This window comes from Cyprinodon tularosa, unplaced genomic scaffold (assembly GCF_016077235.1).
Source record: "Cyprinodon tularosa strain WSP-4 unplaced genomic scaffold, ASM1607723v1 ctg419, whole genome shotgun sequence".
In the NCBI taxonomy this organism is placed as follows: domain Eukaryota; kingdom Metazoa; phylum Chordata; class Actinopteri; order Cyprinodontiformes; family Cyprinodontidae; genus Cyprinodon; species Cyprinodon tularosa.
The window spans coordinates 221,236-230,587 of NW_024039140.1; positions in this window are offsets into that span (position 1 = coordinate 221,236).

Consider the following 9,352-nt stretch of genomic DNA (forward strand, 5'->3'; position numbering starts at 1 on the left):
CCAAAACACCAAAGAGTTCAATGATGACCATGTTGTATGTAATGATGTCCGAATGGCTTATTTTTACTGCTGAGGAGGTGAAATGGTTGTTCTGTAGTTGCTGGAGCCCCAAATAAATAATGGCAATGCAGAGTGGAAAAACAAAAACAACTTGGGTGATGTTAAAAGTGATAAAAAAAAAACTTGTTAGGGTTGGTGATGAGGCACTCATAAAAGTCTATTGTGTAGAGATGAGAACTAAAAATAGAATGGTTAGAGAAAGAGAGATTCACCATCTGGAAGAGAAAACGCCATAAGAAGTAGATTAGAAACAATATCAACAGCATATATGTAACAGTTTCTTAGCACCAGTGAAGAATAATTTATCTGATTGTCTACAGGTTGCCATATAATCATTGAAGAAGAGCAAGCAATGTTCTATTGCAATTACTCTCTCGTATGTTAAAACGTTTGCTTATACAGTATTAATATATTGTTTACTATAAGTAAACATAAAATAATCAGTAGGTCAGACCAAAAAGGAAAAAAAATACATATTTCCTTTATCCCAAGAAACACCTACGGTAGACATTCATTATCTACACAAAGGTTGTTGGGTAGGATACATCTAATATAGATCCTAAATAACTATTTACTTTGTTTGCATAGATCCTGTGTAGCCTTAAAGTTTATTCCATCTAACCAGGGCATAAAGGCTGTTCCAAACGCTTTCAAACCCATTTATTTATTATTTATTTGAAATCTTTTGTTTAAATATGTATATGTATATATTTATGTCTCTCTCACACTATGTATGTTTCTCTCTCTCTCTCTCTCTCTCTCTCTCTCTTTTTTCTTTGTTTTCTCTAATATAAAATACATTCATCAGGTTTTGTAATAACATCTATAAATCTATAATTCATAACAAACATAGCAAACAATATGAAGTTCTTTTTTTTTTTTTTTTTCCATTTCTCTTAGTGTACTCACCTTTACAGTAGCACTGAGTATGATTCTCCTCGTCCCAGTTTAGAATAACTTGGTATGGATGATCAAAAAGTCCCTTTAGAGCTGTGGAATCTTTTTGCATGTTGTCAAACTATATATATATATGTCATAATTATTTACATAATGATAATCAAATACATTGTCATCAGTCAAGCGTTATACAATGTGGAACACTTACCAATAGGAGAAACTTATGGGTGACATAAGGTACAATGAGTGTGCAATGCATGTTTCAGTTTTAGATGTATCCTTCCCTCTGTTGCTCTTCAAAGTGCTTCATAAGTAAAGTTGGCTTATAGGCTTGCTTATAGAAACTATTTATTAAAAGCTCTGCAAATTAGGTAGAATGTAACAATAAACCCTAATCACATAAATAGATGGATCAATTCCATGGGGAAAAATGAATTGCTTCAGGATTAGGATTCATTCAGTGATAACAACCTCTGAGCCTACTGAGAGGTAGGAGGCGCAGTCTGTAGCCATTCTAAGGGACTGATAACCGCTCATAATAACCATTTAATTGGATGATAACATCCGAAGCATCCGCAAACAACCACTTAGTATTTTCTGTGTAATGTAAAACAATCTAATGAGGAGGAACCCCATGAGATGATGCACAGGTCCTATTAGAACAGTTTTAGACTTCACCCTTACCTGCTGCCAGATGATTTCACCTAAATAGGTACGTTAATCAACTACCATTCAAGCAATAAAGTAGTTTCCCCCGTAATGTTATTGTGGCCACAACAGGCCTTTAAAGGCTCTTTTGATATGTATTATTTTGACAAAATATGTACTTCTGATACCATGAATAAATATATTTTCCTTGTCAAAATGACCATTTCTAGATGTCTAGAAATTAATTTCAGATCTGCATATTCCTGTTGTTACTGGTCAGCATTTGTATTGTTTTTACTATGAAGAAATGTATTTCTCATATTAATGAAAACATATTCAGTCAAGCTGATAAATGTCAGAATGGCGACTTAAAATATGTAAAGATTTGTAGGCACAGAAAACATAATTCTTACTAGTATAATTTTGTATTTATACTTTCTGAAATTCAGTTTCTGATGCAAAAATGTAATTTAGAGAATCGGCTTTTACAGTTCCATCTGGGAGCGTGATTTTGATCAGGAAGGATCCTGTTTAAGTGATCTACAAATTGAACAGAGAGGAGAGAGCCTTTACTAAATGTTAAAACGACCTGCTATAGAGACTTCATATAAACCTATGCATTGCCTCGAGAGGCAGTCTTCTCCTCTGTCATTTCTCTCTCCTTCACAACTGTAGTGGCATTTCTGTTTTAAACACAGTCTGCTTTTCTTTTTTTTTTGTAATTTCTGTATTAAAGTCTTTAATTCCATTGTTGTGAAAAAGGCACTTCCTGTTGCCTGTTGTCATGCCATGACTTGTTGAATCGTAGCTCTGCACTTTTCAACCTTTCAACCACATTTCAGGCTTTAAACATAAAGATATCAAATGTAAAAGAGAGTGGAGAATCAACAACAAATTAGAAACAATGATGAAGTGGAGCAAAATTTATTGGATAATTTGAACTTAAAGTTATTTGATTAATTGAAGACAATTTGTGAAAATCAGTCAATATTCATCGTCATGTTTGAACATTACTTGTGATGTCCCCAAGGGCTCAGTTCTAGGTCCAAACCTATCCATACTCCATATAAATGACATGGGACATATTTGCAGATCACAAAAGGATTTTATTGTTCTTTGTGGGATTTACATGATTTACTGAAAATTACTACTAATGAAATGCACAAACTGACAATGTGGTTTGACAAAATAAAAATATTATTAAACTTAAATAAAACCAAATTCATGATATTTGGAAACTTCAATGATAATGCACGAGTATCAATACAAATAGATAGGGTGGATATTGAACAAGTATATGAAAATGCAATTCTTTGGTGAATAATTGACACTAAAATAAACTAGAAGTCTCCTAAAAAGCATATATATATATATATATATATATATATATATATATATATATATATATATATATATATATATATATATATATACACAGCATATTGTCAAGCATATCCATTTTTAACAGAGAAGAACACATTCTGTACCACAAATCACTACATATTGTTTACTGTTCTCTGATTGAGCCATATTTACATTACTGTGTAGAGGTCTGGGGTAATGCTTACAAATGTACAATACAACCGCTATTCATACTTCAGAAAAAAGCCATAAGAACAATTCATAATTCTGGTTATGGAGATCAAACAAAGGAAGGGTTTTTAAAATAATAAAAAAAAATTACATGGTTGACAATAATTATAATAATATTAATTATAATATTAATGAATAATTATTATTCATTATTATTAATAATAAATAATAATATTACTTATTTGATGTTTATAGGTTAACACATCTAAAGTGATAACTTTATATTTATTAGGCTACACCTATTTTTCCAAGTTCTACAGTTACTGCTATAATTTCTCAAAAAATACTTATTAGTCTGCCTGCTGGTTTTTGCAGATCGCTCTCTTCTGCGGATTTTTTAAAATCCTGGAAAAAGATTGCCTTGCTGGATCTAACTCATCTCCAGCAACAGCTGCATTCCTATTGGCTTATCAGGAGATGTAGCTCATAGCAGCTGTCAAATTGTGAGAATTTAATTGTCAGACATAATTTTAAATATTTTACAAATTGTATTGAATTTCTCATAATTCTAATTAATAATGTACATTCAACTGTGTGTTTTCAAATATAACTAAATTGTTTCTTCTAACAGAATTCTATTTGAATTCATTCATAAGCATATTTTATTTCAACTAATTAACTACAGTAAATAACTCTGATCTAACTCTGACTTTACCCCTGTCCGTATGAAGAACAGATTTTATTTTAAACTCTTTCTCCCAGTAGCTGAAACAAATTTCTGAGTTCAACTTAACTAAAAGTAGAATAATCATTACCTCTTTAGAAAAATCTCCCAGGGACCTGTCCTTAAAATAATGGTTTATTGCTAAGGAACTTAAAAAGGCACTAACAGAAATATACACTCACCGGCCACTTTATTAGGTACCCCATGCTAGTAACGGGTTGGACCCCCTTTTGCCTTCAGAACTGCCTCAATTCTTCGTGGCATAGATTCAACAAGGTGCCGGTGAGTGTATATGAACAGCACGAGCAGAGGTGGGTTGAGCATGCAAAAAAAAATACTCATGTAGGACTAGAATTATTTTAAAATCGTTTTAACTGAACTAAAATTCAAAAGTAGTCATCCAACAAATTAAGAAAGTAATACTAAATAGCACTTTGGAAAAGTACTACTCTACTACTAATTGTTAAGTGACAATATCTGATTTAGTTTAAAATGATGCACAGTAGTAGCGGTTTAAAAGTTCCCATCTTTCCAACGTGGGTCCTTGACTGGTCCTTTGCTGGTAACCAACAGTTCTATGTTGGTATTGCAATCTCCATGGTGACTTTGTCAGTGAGGCCACAACCCTAAACTGCCAGACTGTAAACCAGCTACAATACCAATGGGTGGAGTTACAGCAAAGCTTGAAAGAGGCTGGAATTTGGCGGAAAGTTAGCTGGAAACTGGAGGCCAGTAGGCTGGTTTTTAGTCTTCCCCTAAAGGGGAACTTTGAAACCGCTACTCCTGTAATCATTTATGTGAAAATTATGGTATTTCAAAGAACACAGTAAAATAATACAATTAAATCACATGATGACGAAAAAATATAAATGGGCAGAAGAAAATATTGGAAGGAATTGTTTGAAATAATTATTTCAATATAAAATTTTAAAACTAATCTTTAGAAAAGGCAAATGTATGTTAGAAAAGGTTAAAGGCTTTTAAGCTGCATTATCTACTATAGATTCACTAATCTGATCTGATACCTGTATTGGACATCAGCTACAATATTGTCTAATTAGCTGAAATGGATATCGGTTATTTGATATCGGATATAGGTTATATAATGCAGTCCACTTTACATTTTAATTTGTTACTGTCTAAACTTGATACCTTTTTTAACAACGTACATGTTAAGGATAAAGCCTTCAGTCACATGGCAAAATATATCTTTCATTCAACAGTTTAGTTGGATCAGTATCAGATATCAACCAACACGCTCAGTCCAGATATTGTTTCTGACTGACTCAGAAAAAAATGTAATATGTTCTGTTTACTGTAAATTTATCTGATCTCCAAATAGCTCAAGTTACTTGTGGTGGATAGAGTAACCAGACATTTTATCCAAGGAAGAGTAGCAATACAACCATATTAGGTTAAAGTAAAAAGAACAGTAAAACTTAAACATAATCTTTTTCCATATGTTAATCCAGTAAATGTAACTAGTTACTACCACCTCTGAACATGACAATGTGTTAAATGCTTATTCTCTGTTTTTGCTACAACAATGCAACTTTCCTTCTCTATGAAGAAAAAGCAGAGGTAAAACCAGACTGCTGGGCAAACTGGAGAAAGTACAACATATCATTAACAAACAATCCCCTCCTCCGAAAAAAATAAACATCACAACCCAAGCCAGGTTCAAACTGAATCTCAGTAGCAGCACTTCCAGTATAATGACAACTGTTAACATTGCCTTCCCTTTTACCTGATCAAACCTTTTTGTGTTTCCCCCCTTAGTTTTTGGGCCAGAGCAAATCAAAACACGGAGAACAGAAAAGCTGCAGAAGAAAATGACTGTAAACGAAAGTATCAAGAGGGCAAAATCCATAATGATGAAGTAGCAATCAAACATCACCAAACTCATCCCCGCAAATGCAAGGAGCCAGTTACAGACGATTTCAGCATTTCGAAGTCTTCTCCCTCTTTCTTTTCCTAAACCCATGTAAGCGATAGGATGAACAGTAGCCAAATATCCCTCCACAGATATCAGGATGTGAGACATAGCCTGCCCGTACCAAGAGAAAGAAAAAAAAAGGCACCCTACATGCAGAACGACTAAGTGATTGCTGTAGATACCGTAGATGCAGAGGACACTTGCAAAAATAGAAATTAGTTCCACAATGACCATGTTATAAATGAAGCAGTCAGCACGACGTATTGTTGCTGTTGAGGTTGTAGACCTCCATTGATGGAGAGCAATGTAAAAAATAAAAAAGCAGAGAGGAATAAATAATAGGTATTTGGTGATTGAAAAGGCTGTAAAAACAAATGAGCTTGGTTTGGAGAGAAAGCACTGCATTAACATAGGAAGGGCATGGTTGGAGGAAGTATTATAAGAGTCATGAATAGATGATGAAAAATGTATCTTCATCTGTAAGAGAAAAAGACATGGCCATCAAATATTCAAATATCTTACTTACATCTAGCATGATTTAAGAATTTGTGTTTTTATAAAATTTAAAACAGAAAACACAAATATTATAAACAATGAATGACCATGCATAACATTTCCAAAGAAAGAAAAAAAAACATTTAACAAGTTCCTTAAAAAGATGTGAAATAAAAAACAAGTCTTTCCATGACGCTTTAGTAATTTGATAAGTATTATGCCTCTCTTTTACCCGGAATGATCTTGTAATTTGGCATTAACCTATAATAAATAGGCAATTTGAGTGATCAGTACCGACAGTTTTTATTGTTAGATTAAAAAAACAAAACATATTCTGTGTTCATTTAAAAGCCATGTTATAGAATATACCATTACATACAATTTCTGTGCTGCCCAAATAACAATTTAACCCATGTTTTTCATTTCTAGAAGCTTGTCAGGAGAAAGAAAACAACTTCAAGGATTATAATCATGCAATTGATACCAAGCATAAATAATTTTATAAGTCAGTTATGAAAAGGATACCCACCATGTCAGCATCATTTCTTTCCGACTTTCTTTCTGTGGTGTAACTCGATAAGACTGTGGCAAACTGAAATGGGATCCAAGAGAAGGTTCTTTGACACGTGACACTACGTTGGTTTATTTTTTTGAGAGTCGGAGGGAAGACTTTGGAAGACTGAGGTATTTGCATGAAACAAAGACAGATATACTACATTTCATGTCTTTATGGTTCATTTCTTTAGGCAAATCTGTGATGAGTAGTTGCCATAATATTGAGACTAGTGAACAAATGCAAGATAAGACCAAAACAATTATGAAAATGTTACTCATCATCATATATATTTCCATTAAGATCACAGGTTTATACAAAACACTGACAAATGTTTATTCAAATTAAAGACAGTCATCGACTCATTGTCTGTTCTTACCTCTTAGTTGGGAGTGTTTGTCTGGTGGTTAGAGCAGTGTGCTTGTGCAAGCACCCAGATCGATTCCACAGTCTCCACTCTGGGTTACTGAGCAAAACCCTTAACCTCACACTTTATCCTGGGTGCCACTAAATGGCTGCCCACTGCTCTCCAAGGGAATGGGTTAAATGCAGAGAATGAATTTCCCCATTGTGGGAAAATAAAGTGATTTACTTTTTTTTTTTTTTCATTTTCACATACAAAGAAAATTTTATTTGTTGTATCACTAAGAGGATACTTCTGCTTTGAAGTTGAAGGTTGTTAAACTGTATGTCAACCCAGTTAATTGGAAGCCAGAATCTCTTGTCAGTTTAAAATCACTCTATGCAGTATCTTTGTAATGAGTACATGCACCATATTTTTATAACCATTTCATTTCTTTCCATGGATCAATACTGAATATCGCACTTTGATAAATTATATAGTAGTCTGTGTACAAATTGAATAACAATTGTTTTGACAAAAAAACAATAATGTCTAAGCTAATGGCAAAAGTTATTAGACCACCTTGGAGTGAAAATGTACAAATAGTGCACCACTAGTCATTTTATTACCCTGCTTTTCATGTCACTTCATAACAGGGATAAGTATTTTGGTAACTGGAAGGTAAAGATGGCTCTCCTTGGTAAAGAAGTTAGAAAAGATCTAAAAAAAAAACATCCTAAAACTGACCTGCAGTACAAATGGCAAGACCTTAGAATGGTTCAGCAGGATATCGTCCTCTTAGAAAAGCCATGGTCCACCAGAAAGCTTAATAGGATGTGCTCAGCATCATAACTAGAGGTTATATTTTAAAAATAAAGTTCTCTCAACATTGCTGTAGAGGAAAGATGGTCAGCCATTCTTAGATCACATGCAACCCACAGGATCAGATTTTGTCTGAATCAGAATCAGAGAAAGCTTTATTTCCCAAGTAGTGTTTTATACATTTTGGGGAATATGTTTTGGTGATAACCCAATTTAATTCAGAACACAAACATGAAAAACATCTCTATTGGTCGAGTAAACCTTTATTAACATCTAGGCCCTAGGAAAAGAAAAAAAAAAAAAAAAAAAAAAAAAGAATATATATATATATATATATATATATATATATTTAAAAAAAAAAAGAAATGTAAAAACAGGAGTACCGTATTTTCACGACCATAAGGTGCACTGTACTAAAAGGCGCAGTCTCAGTAATGTGTGCCATTACTGTATTTAACACACACATAAGGCGCACCGGACTATAGGGCGTGGGTTTTATATACCGGTACATGTCCTCTACTACGTATAAATACCTCTACTGCGTATTTAAAAATAGAGCGGGAGCAAAACTGAGTATGTTTGTGCTTTATTCATGTATTTATTACAAAGTACTAATCAAACCCATCGAAGTCATTATCCTCTGTTTCTGAATTAAACAGCTGCCCTAAATCAGACATGCCAATTTCCCCTTCTTCGCTGTCAGAGTCACTTTCCGGGCCGGGCGGCTCCTCGGAAATGATGCCGGCTTTTGCAAAAGCTCGAACAACAGTGCCCAAGCATCTACAATCCATCCGTAAACTGTGGCGTAACTTGCCCGGCACTGCCTTCCACTTTTTGTGAAACTGTGGTCTCCGTCGGTCATCAATCACTCCCACGCTGCTTGCAGCCTTACTTTGAACGGCCGGTTCACACCGATGTTGAGCAGTTGAAGCTCCTTTGTAAGACCTCCCGGAATAACAGCAAGCACGGCGTTAATTTATTTCACCTTGTTTTTCACATCGGCTGTGAGATGGGCATGCATGGAGTCACAGATTAACAGCGATGTTGATGCGTGGAAAAAACCACCTGGTCTCCTTACATACACCTCCCTCAGCCACTCTTTCATCATCTCCTCATCCATCCAGCCCTTTTCATTTGCCTTAATAACGACTCCAGCTGGAAAAGTCTCTTTAGGCAAAGTCTTTCTCTTAAAAATCACCATAGGCGTCAGTTTCTGTCCTTTTGCGTGACAGCCAAGCACAACTACCTGTTCTTTTATACACAATCTACGCCCACACTTCCCCCTTTAACGTTCTCATGGTGGTCTTAACAACGTCCGCAGTAACAACACACATAGGGCGC